Consider the following 12244-nt stretch of genomic DNA (forward strand, 5'->3'; position numbering starts at 1 on the left):
CGGCTAATTTTTTTGTATTTTGGCTGGGTTTCACCATGTTAGCCAGGATAGTCTTGATCCCCTGACCTCGTGATCCGCCCGCCTTGGCTTCCCAAAGTGCTAGGATTACAGGCATGAGCCACCACGCCCGGCCAAATTTGTTCTTTTCATCAGTTTGAGGGCTGTCTGCATAATATTCCTAGCTATCAATAAATAATACTTTTTTTATACATTCTTCTATTGATAAGCATTTGGTTTCTTCTTAATTTCTCACTTTTAAAATAGTACTAACAATTGGAAAGATGGGTAGAAGAGTGTTTTGGGCAGTGTGAATAGAGTAAGACACAGCAGCCTGAGAGAGAAATTACTTTTCTGGGGATTTTTATGTTTTCAGTGAAAATAGTGGTATATGTGTATGTGCATTTGTAGTTGGGGTCAGTGTGTGCTAAATTTGGATGTCGAAGGTTAGATGAGGCGAGATGGGCAAGTAAGGGCAAAATTATGAAGTGCTATGTATATCATGTTGGAAAGTCTGGACTTTATTGGTGGAGAGCCTTTGAAGAGTTTAAACTCGGAGAGTGACATGATCATATCTATCATGCCTGAATTTCCAACTTTCCAGAGGTTGGGATAAAGTGACATTTTCTAGTCAATGAAAATGTCTGTGATTATGGAAATTTATTAAACAGGATAAAATACATCATAATATTTCTATATTATGCAACTTTTGTTCTTCATTCTTAAGACTCTAAAATAGATTTTAATATAGACATTGTATAATCATAATGGCAAGTATTTATTGAGTGCTCACTATGTGAAGGAAACTGTTCTAAGTGCTTCACATGTATTAACTTGCGTTAACTCACTTGATCTATACAACACTCTGTCACTATTCCAATTTTACACAAGATAAAACGAGACCAAAGTTACTGCTCTAGGAAGTGGCATAGCGAAGATTTTAAACTGGGGAATCTGACTCCAGAACCCATGCTCTTAAACCCTTCACCATACTTCTTCCTCAGTCTGATTATTATTAAAATATGCAAACAAAACTCACTAAATTTACACATGAAACTGTAACAAATCAAAGAATTAAAAGTTATATTTCCTCATTTACAGAATGATGTAAGTTCACCTTCTGTATTCTGTTTTTATTCCAACAGAGGTCTTTTGTAAATATAAAGAGATAAAAAATGTATTTTGTGAATTAGTGAGTTTGTTGGCCAAACTGACATTAGTTATAATGTAAAAGAAATTGACCTTTATAATGCAGAATACTCTTAAAATTAACAAAAATATTGTATCTGAAAAGTTAATGCTAGTTGTACATTAACACATAATATTAACTTAATAAATGTATGTATGTGTGTATATATACAACATACATACATTTGCCAGTCTCAGTAACATGTGTTTTTTTTCTAATGCTACCAAAATATTAATGATCTTTACAGGCATAGTAAAAATTGAATTACTTCTATACATTTTTAATATTGCAGAGAGCCCACACTAAAGGAATATTTCTAGCATTGTAACCCATACTAGAAGTATCCTTATAGGTTATCTAGTTCAACCTCTCATATTACAGGCAGGTAAATGGAAGCCCAGAGAATTACTTGTACAAGGTGGCAAAATTGAAACTAGAACCCAGATCTTCTGACTTACATTCCAGAAACCTTCCACTCTGTAACTTCATAGTTAATGAAATATTTTATGTACTTTAATAGCTCTTATTAAACAACTTATAAATTATAAGATGAGCATAGTGCTATTTTTTGAGTTTAATTTTTTTCTACTCCTCTGTCATTTTCTATATACCAACAAATGCTTAATAACTATATACTTATGTGATTTATCTGGCCTCGTTTTGGCTGTTAAATCTTCATAACTCTGCATTTCTATTTTTCTACACTCCCAGTATGCCATTGATTTTTTAAAATTATAATTTCTTGTTATTTTGATACCTTGTTTCCAAAGAACTTAGACTACCATATTTTACATAAGCTCTTACTCTTATTAAAAGGAAATTAGGATCTGGGGAGCACCTTGAGCACTCAAGTTTTCAAATACATGGGCAAATGAAATGCAAGGATTCTTGTGGCCCATATGTCAGTGGTTAAATTTGATCAGTGATGGGCATTGAAGTCTTTCAATGTCCATATGTAACTGTTTTCCCTATAGAAGATCCCGATTTGCTATTTCTGAAAAAAATATCATTTAAACTATGGTTAACCTCCCTTAACTAGCACATATGAAAACTCATATGCTGGTTCTATCGTGGAATTCTTAGTATCATTAGGCAAGTTGTGTTTCACAAAATACTTTCCTATAAATTGCTTCTGTTATTAGATGAGCATTTCATTGTTAGATTACATGTTAGACATGGGAAATTAAAGTGCTGAATTAAGTAAAGAACCAATGTTGCTTCTTAAGTGAACTGAGGAAAATGATAACTAAAATCAATTTACCTACCAAGAGAGATTTAAAGTGCATTATTTCCCTTGATTTTTTTTTTTTTTTTTTTTAAAGAGGAAGCGTGTTATAGCAGAAGGAGTTCTGAACTGAGAATTAGGACTTCTAGGTTCTAGTCCTTACTCTGCCACTAACTAATTAGCTATCTGACATCAGGCATGTCACTTTCCCCTCTGGCTTTCAGCTTTCTTATTTGTCACACTTGGGGGTTGAATGATCTCTGACTCTTTACAACATTGATTTTCTGAGTGTATAATTGTTTGAATAAGTATACTCTTAAAAAGACAATTCAATTTAGTTTTTAATAGATAAGATAGATTTTTTAAAAAATCACCTCCAGATATAGATTAATCATGGTTGAACCAGGGGTCAGAAATATAGTAGAGAACAAATAAGCTGGGCTGATTGGGGAAAGTAGAGTTGTTTTTTTTCTTTCCTTCTTTTTCTCTCTTAATGTTTCTCTTCCCTGCTAAAAAGCTCGGCTATGCAGTGGCCTTTGTAACAATTGTTGAAGTTCAAATTGGAAAACACTTCTGGAACTGTATAGATACACACATACCAGGCATACTACACACACCACACCCCCACATGTCCTCTTCCTTCCTCCAGGTCTCCAGTTCTTCAGTTTATAGGATCAATCTGGGACTCTAGGTTGGGAAAATAAGCACACTGTTGCTTTAGTACTAATGAGAACCATGAAATTTGGAGATATGAAAATTTATTCTCAGATATTAGCCTAGAAGAATTGGATGTTTTGAAGTGGAAAGGGAAATAGGTTTGAAGTTAGAGTTTAAATTTTGGGTCAGTCATGTATCCTCTTTGTATGTTTCATCATATGTAAATTGGTGGTGGTGATAACAGCTACTTAAAAAGTGGTGGTTTTTTTTTAATTGACAATAAAATTGTATGATCTCTTGTGTACAATATGGTGTTTTGAAGTATGCATACATTGTGGATTGACTAAATATAGTTAATTAACATATGCATTGCCTCACATAAACTTTTTGATATAAGGTTTTAGGCTAAGTCCATTTTTTGATATATATTTTTTTCACTTTACTAATTCAGAGAAAATAGGTTAAGATGAGAAGCTTCATACTGAAAATTACTTACTTTGTATTTTTATCTTGGTAGAGTTGCAACGCCAGTAGAATTTCTACCATGGTTTTTTACTTTATAATGATAATAATGTGAATGATAGTAACAATAGTGTCACCTCACTATTGCTGATGATCTCTGCCTTATAATTATTTGGGTTGACAAAGAGAATTCTTGACTCTAAGTGTTCCAAGCTGCTCTTGATTGCTCAATTAATTTGAACCAATGGAGGGAACAAAAGTGTGTATGTAGGCAATCCTTGATTACCTGTGCTCTTAGTTGCACAGATGACTCCAACAGTAGCTACTTCAGATGTTTATGTTTAGCTCATGAATGGATTTAAGCGTTTATGTTTGATATAACCATGTCTGATGTTTGGGGAACTCTTGTCTTTGGTTTGTTGTGTTGATAATTAAACCTTGAAAGTGTTTTGTCTGAATTCAAAGTATATTACCTACAAGAAATATATTGGCCAAAAACTCTTACTTGCAATATGAATCTTCTTGGGAGAGTCTTGTTTGTTTCATTCATCTCCTTGCCATGTAGAAGACTGCTGTAATGCTTGAGTTACTTTTTCTTATCTTTTTTTCCCTGCCTTGTGTTTGTTAATTCACTCTTTGCTTAAAGAAGAATGTCAGAAAGCTAAATTTTTATAAAAATGGTAACAGTTATTGTTTAACTGAATTTGGTTCCAAAGAAAAGAAACCTGAAAGGCACCAAACCTATATTCAGTTACATTGGGTTGTAGTGATTTAATCACTTGCCTTTGGATTTTTGTGGTCCTCAGAATTCCTAACTGATGCTCACTTTAGTATTTCAGATTTTTCTCCTTTCTTTGAAACCCTGAATGTACTACCTCTTCTGTGGCTTTTATTACTATTTACTAACAGTTACAACTTTACTCAGAGATTCTTATAAAGCAGTGCCTGAAACATCCACGAATGGCAGAATCTTTTTTTTCCCAGTCATGTCATAGATTTTCTATGTATTTTCATATTTGCTTGTTTTCATAGTGCCTTTTTATCTTCATCTGGTTTAGATTCATTGGTTTTAAATTTACAAGTAGTCTTTAGTAATTAACTATATTAAATACATTTATTTCTGGGTTAGGTTAGTAATTATATTTTATTTATAGCCTTCCAATTCCTTCTTTTTTTAAAAGCCATTCTTGGAAACTTCTAGCTAGAACTGACTAGGTATAAGCTTGAAAATTATAGAACTCAAGTGTAGTTCGGTTCTGGAGAGATAAGTAGTTGTCTTTTGTGTTCCTGCTCATATGATTGGGGAATTATTTTTTAATGTTAGTGAGAAATTGGTTAAACCACATTGCTATTAATTTTCTAGGAACTTAATTATAAAATCTCTTGAATAATTGTAGGCTGTAGATTTTCTAATACTATCTTGTTGAATGGGGAAAAATACTTTTTTTTTCATGGAATTTATTCAGCGGCCATTTGTTCCATGGCTTTTGTTGAATTGGAAGTCTTATCTAGATTTTCAGAAATTTGGTTGAATTTTCTGCTTAAAATAACGTGGGAAAGTTTTTGCTTTAAGATTTTTATGCTACACAGGACATTCTACTAGTCTTCCTTTACAATAAAATTCATTACATCTTCACTATGTATACATTAATAACATGGCCTTAGAATCTTCAGAAGCAAATGAAAATTTTTCATTGATTTATGTTTTCTTTGTGTGTATTTTCATCATATGAGTTGAACATATGCTTAATATCAAAATTAAAATTCATAATAGTGCTATATAATTTAGATATTTTAATACTCTCATTTTTTACATGGGCATTTTTCTATTTAGTTAATTAGTAGTGAAAGTATAAGTTTGTCACTTCTAAAATGGGAAAAATCAGAATGATCTTAATATATCCTTAATTGGGAGTCACTTTTCATGAAAAATTTAATATTTCTATGAATTTTAAATTAAAAATCTCTCTTAAAAATACTTTGCAAATAAGGAGCATTTGAACAAACTTTATGAAACCAAGATTATTAGAACCTATACATTGTTAGGTTTACTTTAATGAGTTACATCTATCTATATATAGATATTTATATAATATATACATTTATATATTTGTTTATTATGAGTTTCTACATATTTTAAATAGTGATGAATTGAGCCTAATTATTCTAAAGAATAGTGCCATTCATATTTCAGCTTGCCAGCTACATAAATTTATTCCAGGAAATTTTTATGACATTTAAAAGTCAACTATAGGGTTCTATTTATGTAATATTACCTTGTCAGAAACTGACATTAAATGAGAATAAGTTATGATTGGGTATTCATATATGCTGGCTTACCTGGTATTGTCCTGGTTTCTGTACCTGTGTTCTTGACATAATAATTAACAGCACCTCCTTTCATTTAAAATGTCGTAGGTTGGATGATGTATTTTATGAATGACTTCACATGATGGAATCCTTAAAGGGATTTTTTTTTTTTTTTTTGAGACAGAGTCTCACTCTGTCACTGAGGCTGGAGTGCATAGCACCGTGTCAGCTCACTGCAACCTCCATCTCCTGGGTTCAAGCAATTCTCCTGCCTCAGCCTCCCTAGTAGCTGGGATTACAGGTGCCCACCACCATGCCCGGCTAGTTATATATATTTTTAGTAGAGACAGGGTTTCAGCATGTTGGCCAGGCTGTTCTCAAACTCCTGATCTCAGGTGATCCACCCGCCTCGGCCTTCCAAAGTGCTGGGATTACAGACAGGAGCCATCGTGCCCAGCCTGTATTTTTTTTAAGACCTACTATATGTCTGGAACTGTTTTAGGTTTGGAGAACCAGCTAATAGTAAAGAAACTTATATAAAAATGATGTAATCAAGTAATTTAGAAGATTTTATATATTATTGTTGCTGAAAAGGTGATCAAGTAGATTTTCTTTGTCAAAGAACATAACAATTTTTTCATCAGTGCATGATAATTGAGTACTTTTGGAATCATAACACTTTAAACATTTAGACAGGATCCTATTAACATTTTAGAAAGAGATTAAGAGATATTCTATAGATGTGTCAGTATGATGGAAAGAATGCATTGTTTTTATAAAGTCAATGAGCACTTTAAACACTTTCAACTCTGTTTTAAACCTTTAAGTGTAAAAGAAACTAGCTACAAATACCCATTTAATTAAAACTGTTTTTGAGAAGTAGAACAGGATTCTCAAATGGGGTTGCTGATAGCTTGTAAAAATGTATTCAATGTGCCTATAAATTTCTTAAACTGTAGAAAGTGAGTCAGCTAGCCAAAATCTTCTTGGCTAGTAAGGGTGTACAAAATACTGAGTGAGAAGACTGAGTAGGAGGCAAATTTAAAAACTGAGAAACCTGATATTTGGACCAACTAATAGTGACACAGGGTCATTCTTCCAACATTTGAAATTCAACTAAAGAATGGCTTTTTTTCATCTAAAGTATAACTTCTGAAAACATCCTCCTACAAAAGCTTTGGTGGCATTATGGAAGGTGAATTAATTTATCAATCATCTGTGACTCTGCGGGCAGTTATTTCTTTGGGCAATTAAGAATTAGAAGCTGTTTTCTGATACCAGCGTATTGACATATAATTTAATTTTATTGGAAGAAGGTGATGTTAGAAAGAGTTAATATAATAATATAAATTCTTGTGAAATTTTTCCTGTAAAATTGCTTAGTTTGTATAATTTATTTGGTCCTCTAGTTGATTCTGCCTTCTAAATTATAGTTTGTGTTACTAGAACTGTTTGAATTTTTCATACAATTAAAAATTGAATTTCTAGATGTAATATTTTCTGAATAGAGAATTTTCAAATCTGTTGATGGAGACTTAGTTCCCTGAGCCATCAGACTTCTTTTACTGTTCACAGACCTTAAATAACATTAAATTGTAATTATCCTAAATATAAATTAGTGTGCCTTTTAAAATCACTGTATCTCCCAACAACGTATTTTAATGTTTTAAAATGCACGAAGAAGTCTTGAAGGCTATGTGAAGTCATTATCTTAAACTAGTTAACTTTTTTTTATTTCTCTTTTTTCCAAAAACATTTATAGTTTACTGAAAAGAGGCTGGGGTTGGGTATTCAGACCAACTGGCTTAGGAATCATGGCTCTATTGATTACAAGCTAACAAGCTGTGTGATCTTGGACATATTTTTAACCTTCCTCAGCATCATTTTCCCAAGTTTGTTGCAGTAGAGAAAAAATGCGAAATGCTAATCCTAGCACATAGAAAGTATTTGGACGATCATTTGTGCTAAAAAAAAAAAAGTGTTTATTGAATGTTTCTTTAGTTCAAATTCTTTATCTCTTGTCTTCTCTTAGATTTGATTTTCTACCACTTGTGCAACAGTGGGTATGGCTGGTGAGTTCAGTTAGTTACAATGGTTACCAAACTAGAATTAACTCAATATGGCTCAGGTACTCCTGTAGTTCAAAGCAATTCTTTCTGGTTTGTTAATTTCTTTGGCTGCCTATCACCAACTATTCTGAGAACTAATTATTTAGAGTTGGTTATTAGTTCCTTTCAAATTTACTGAGCACAAAATCAATAGTAGACACTGTAGTCATGTTTGTGCCTTGTCACAGAGATGCATGTGACACAGATCCTCCCCTTAAGGAGCTGACACGTAGGAAGTATATGTTGTGGCCTATCATTTGTTCTTCCTCTCCACCAGTTTTCTCTGTAGAATTATGAGTAGCACTAGAGTAGATTCTTACCTAATTCACAGCAAAGGCTTTGAACTTGGGTAGGGAGCAAAGAGAGTGTAGTAGGGAAAATATCCTTGAGATCTGTGTTTGCTGCCTCTACAATCCTTCTAGGACCATTGATGCTATAATGATTTTTTTACAAGCAATGATCTTTTAAAGTATTACCTTTAAATTCAAGTTTTGCGATGATCTCATTGCCTTTTCAGATGTTTGCCTCTTCAAAAAGTGATGTCCACCACTGCTGAGGTTGTTTTTAAGTACTACCAATTGTGGTATTATATTCCTTATGAGGCTCATATTTTAACGTATTTTTTCCTTCTTGTCTCAGGATTACATATCCAGTTTTTGCTTTCAAGCTAAAAAATTTAAAAACTCTTATTTTTATTGATCTGAAAGTTGAAAAACCATGAGCATTTTAAAGTTACATTAGAAAGTGAGTTTTATAAGCTTCTTCTTAAACTCAATTTGTAATCTACAATTATTGCATAAAGTGATTTTAAATCTTTAAAAATCTTGAATTGGCTGGCCCTTTGGGAGGCCAAGGTGGGTGGATCACCTGAGGCCAGGAGTTTGAGACCAGCCTGGCCAACATGGTGAAACCCCATCTCTACTAAAAATACAAAAAAAAAAAAAAGAAAAAAAAATTAGCCAGGGGCGTAGAGGCAGGTGCCTGTAATCCCAGCTACTCGGGAGGCTGATGCAGGAGAATTGCTTGAGCTGGGGAGGTGGAGGCTGCAGTGAGCCAAGATCAAGCCACTGCACTCCAGCTTGGGCAAGAAGTGCAAAACTCCATCTCAAAACAACAACAACAACAAGAACAAGAAATCTTGAATTAAGCTTTTCTATGAATTTGTAATGAATGTCCTAGTGTGAGAATAGGACATCCTATTTGTGACTAATTATTTTTTATAGGTTGAACAAATGTATGTTAACTTTTAATTTTTATAAGTAGGGGCTTATAAATTTCTTTTTAGAATTTTATTCATGTTCTACTTTAGCATGTTCAAAATAATCCTGTGACAGGAGACTCTTGGTCATTTCTGGACCCAGTCTTTAATTGTCTTTTCTTCTCTTTGACATTCCATTATTTTCTGTGCCCTGAATATTGTGAATGCTACATAGGAAACATTAGATAACCTTGAAAGAAGTTTTATTTTCATAATACACTGATGAGATATATTTGGCAGCACCTATTTTACCCAGGAATCATTATTAAGGTCAACATTGTGAATGAAAAGAACATGCTATTTATCCAGCTATATTTAACTATAAAAGAACAATAAAAGAAACAGCAATTTTTGGAATCAATATGAAATTTCCATTTCCATTTTCCCTCTATAGACTCACAATATGAGTTTGTGATAGGTGGGATCTGTGTTACTTGCCTGTTGCCTGATCATATATACTCAGCACTATAATTCAGGAAACTGTGAACTATCTATGATTATATAAAAACATAATCTCCCTTGTCGGTCAGTTTCATTGGAATTGAAGGTTTTTTTGAGCACCTGTTTTCATTAAAGTCTCAGTAGTTGCAACAGCCACACTCACTGGGATGTCCTGATAGCTACAGACAACACAGAAAAAGCATGACTGAACTGGACTATCTAGTTTGCTGATCAAATGATTTTGGGGCAGGGATGTGTTTCATGACAGACCTGGAATAGGGAATTCGTAGAGGAGCCAAAATGGGGCACTAAAAAGCCAGAGGAGGTTGGGCGTGGTGGCTCCCGCCTGTAATCCCACCACTTTGGGAGGCCAAGGCGGGCTGATCACCTGAGGTCAGGAGTTCAAGACCAGCCTGTGAAACATGGTGAAACCCCATCTCTACTAAATATACAAAAATTAACCAGGTGTGGTGGCAGGCATCTGTAGTCCCAGCTACTTGGGAGGCTGAGGCAGGAGAATCACTTGAACCTGGGAGGTGGAGGCTGTGGTGAGCCGAGATCACACCACTGCACTCTAGCCTGGGCAACAGAGTGAGACTCCATCTCAAAAAGAAAAAAGAAGAAGACAGAGGACCAGTCAAATCAGTCTGTTGGGGAAGCCAAATTTCTACCATTTGAGAGTCCAGGTCCAGAAGTCTAGTGGAATGAAAATTAGAAATCAAGGTAGAAGTCTGAGTACCAGTGAACTTGGAGGGAACAAGATCAGAGTAAGAAAAAAAAAGAGTATGACAGTGAGTATGGAAGAGGAGAGTAAATTAGATGACTACAAGCTGTGTTGGATATTTGTGACTTGGACTGAAAGGTCACAGGACATTGTACTAGTCGCTGGGATATTTTAAAGAAAATAGAGTGTCATGGATACTTCCCTAGATAAGGGCTTTCACTTTAGTAAACATTATATTTAGGAAATATTATATTCCAACAAAACAAAACATCCTTAAAAATAGATTATAAGGAAAATCTCAGGTACGTTGTCTGTTGGGTAAAGTAATTTTGAGAAGGTAGGACATTCAGGAGTTCCATTCTCCATTTATCATAGTGGTTAAGAGGACAGAATCTGTTGCCAGACTTGCTGATTTTGAATCTCAGATATATGATTTAATAGCTAAGGATTTGGGCAAGCTGATTTACCTTTGCATGCTTCAGTTTCCTTGTCTTTAAAGTGGGGGTAACAATATGACCTACTTCATAGGACTGTTGTGAGGAATAGATGACTTAATATATAAAGCTTTTCCCAGTGCAAAGCAATTGTATTATAAGTTTAAGCTATTATTATTGTATGAAGGGGCATAGTGGGCTAGAGCAGAGATTCCCTTGATTTCCTCTAGGCAAATTGTAAATACACCCTAGAAATGGGCACAGTATGTGGTGTGTTTGTATGGGCAACTGTCCCAAGCCTTAGTTGTGTCTGGGAGGTTTCTCAAATCATGCTAGACTCACTTCCTAGACTTCTCCACATACCTTTCTCTTGGCTAGAACCTGACAGCCTCAGCCTACAGATACACTGCACCCGGGGCAGCAGCACACTGGACTCATGCAAATATTTGAGTGTATTTCTCATACTTTCATGGGTGTTGTAAATATTGTATCTGGAATGCTGGAGAATGCTGGAGAATGCCAGAGAATGTCGGAGTCTGCATAATCACTGTATCTGGGCCTGAAACCAGGAAGCCATATGCTATTTGGGAAGAGAAGGGTTGGGGAATAAGCATACAGAGAATCTGGTCTGCCAGGCTTGCTGCTAATTTCCAGAGTAATTCAGACATGTCACTTGATGTCAAGATCTGTTTTCACATCCACAAGATGTCAAAGTTCAATTTATTGACCTCTTTGGTTGTCTGATTGCTAGCCAAGTTTTTTGCCTTATTTTGTAAACAAAGCCTTAACTGAGAAGTTGTATATTTCTTCATTCCTTTTAGTTGTATATCTCTTAGCTGTAAATAGCATTAGGATTCTTGGTTCCTCAGAACATTGCTCCTAACTTTTAGAAATTCCCTAACTATGTATTCTAAGTGTGAGATGAGGGAAGATACCTCTTTCTTAGACTCTAGACTTGCTTGGATTAAAAATCAGAAGATGTGAATTCAAATTCAGTTAAATGCTCTATGACTTGGTCAAATTACTTTCTCTCCCAATAGCTTAGTTTTTCATCTGTGAAATGAAAATAACAAGGTAACTTTTCAGATGAGGATTAAGATAACAAGAATTTTTAAGAAAATGCCTTGTTAATAAAGTCTATTTTTCTTACTCCTTCCCTTCCTCTCCTAACGCTCATGGAGCTTCTAGAGAAACAGCCAATTCTGCAATACTTGGTGGTGATAGTGACACAAATGATTTAATTGTTTTTTCCCTTTAAAGGACAAAAGAATTTCACGTTTCTGAAAGGCCAGAAATTACTATTTTTATGTGTAGGTTATGGAGATGTAGCCAGTGATTGGCAGTCACCCACAAAGAACAGTAACGTAAAGACAGTCTGTCTTATATTGAAGGAGAGATGTTTCAGAATACCTTCGTTTCCAGATCCAAAAAGGATGGGC

At 34.4% G+C, this 12244-nt stretch overlaps 1 protein-coding gene across 34 annotated transcripts in view; it reads left to right on the plus strand.

The window, feature by feature from the left end:
• The window catches only part of SOX6 (SRY-box transcription factor 6), a 792566-nt gene that overhangs the window by 544014 nt on the left and 236308 nt on the right, over positions 1 to 12244 (plus strand). The window lies entirely within an intron of this gene.

This window comes from Symphalangus syndactylus, chromosome 6 (genome assembly GCF_028878055.3).
Source record: "Symphalangus syndactylus isolate Jambi chromosome 6, NHGRI_mSymSyn1-v2.1_pri, whole genome shotgun sequence".
NCBI classification, from domain to species: Eukaryota; Metazoa; Chordata; class Mammalia; order Primates; family Hylobatidae; genus Symphalangus; species Symphalangus syndactylus.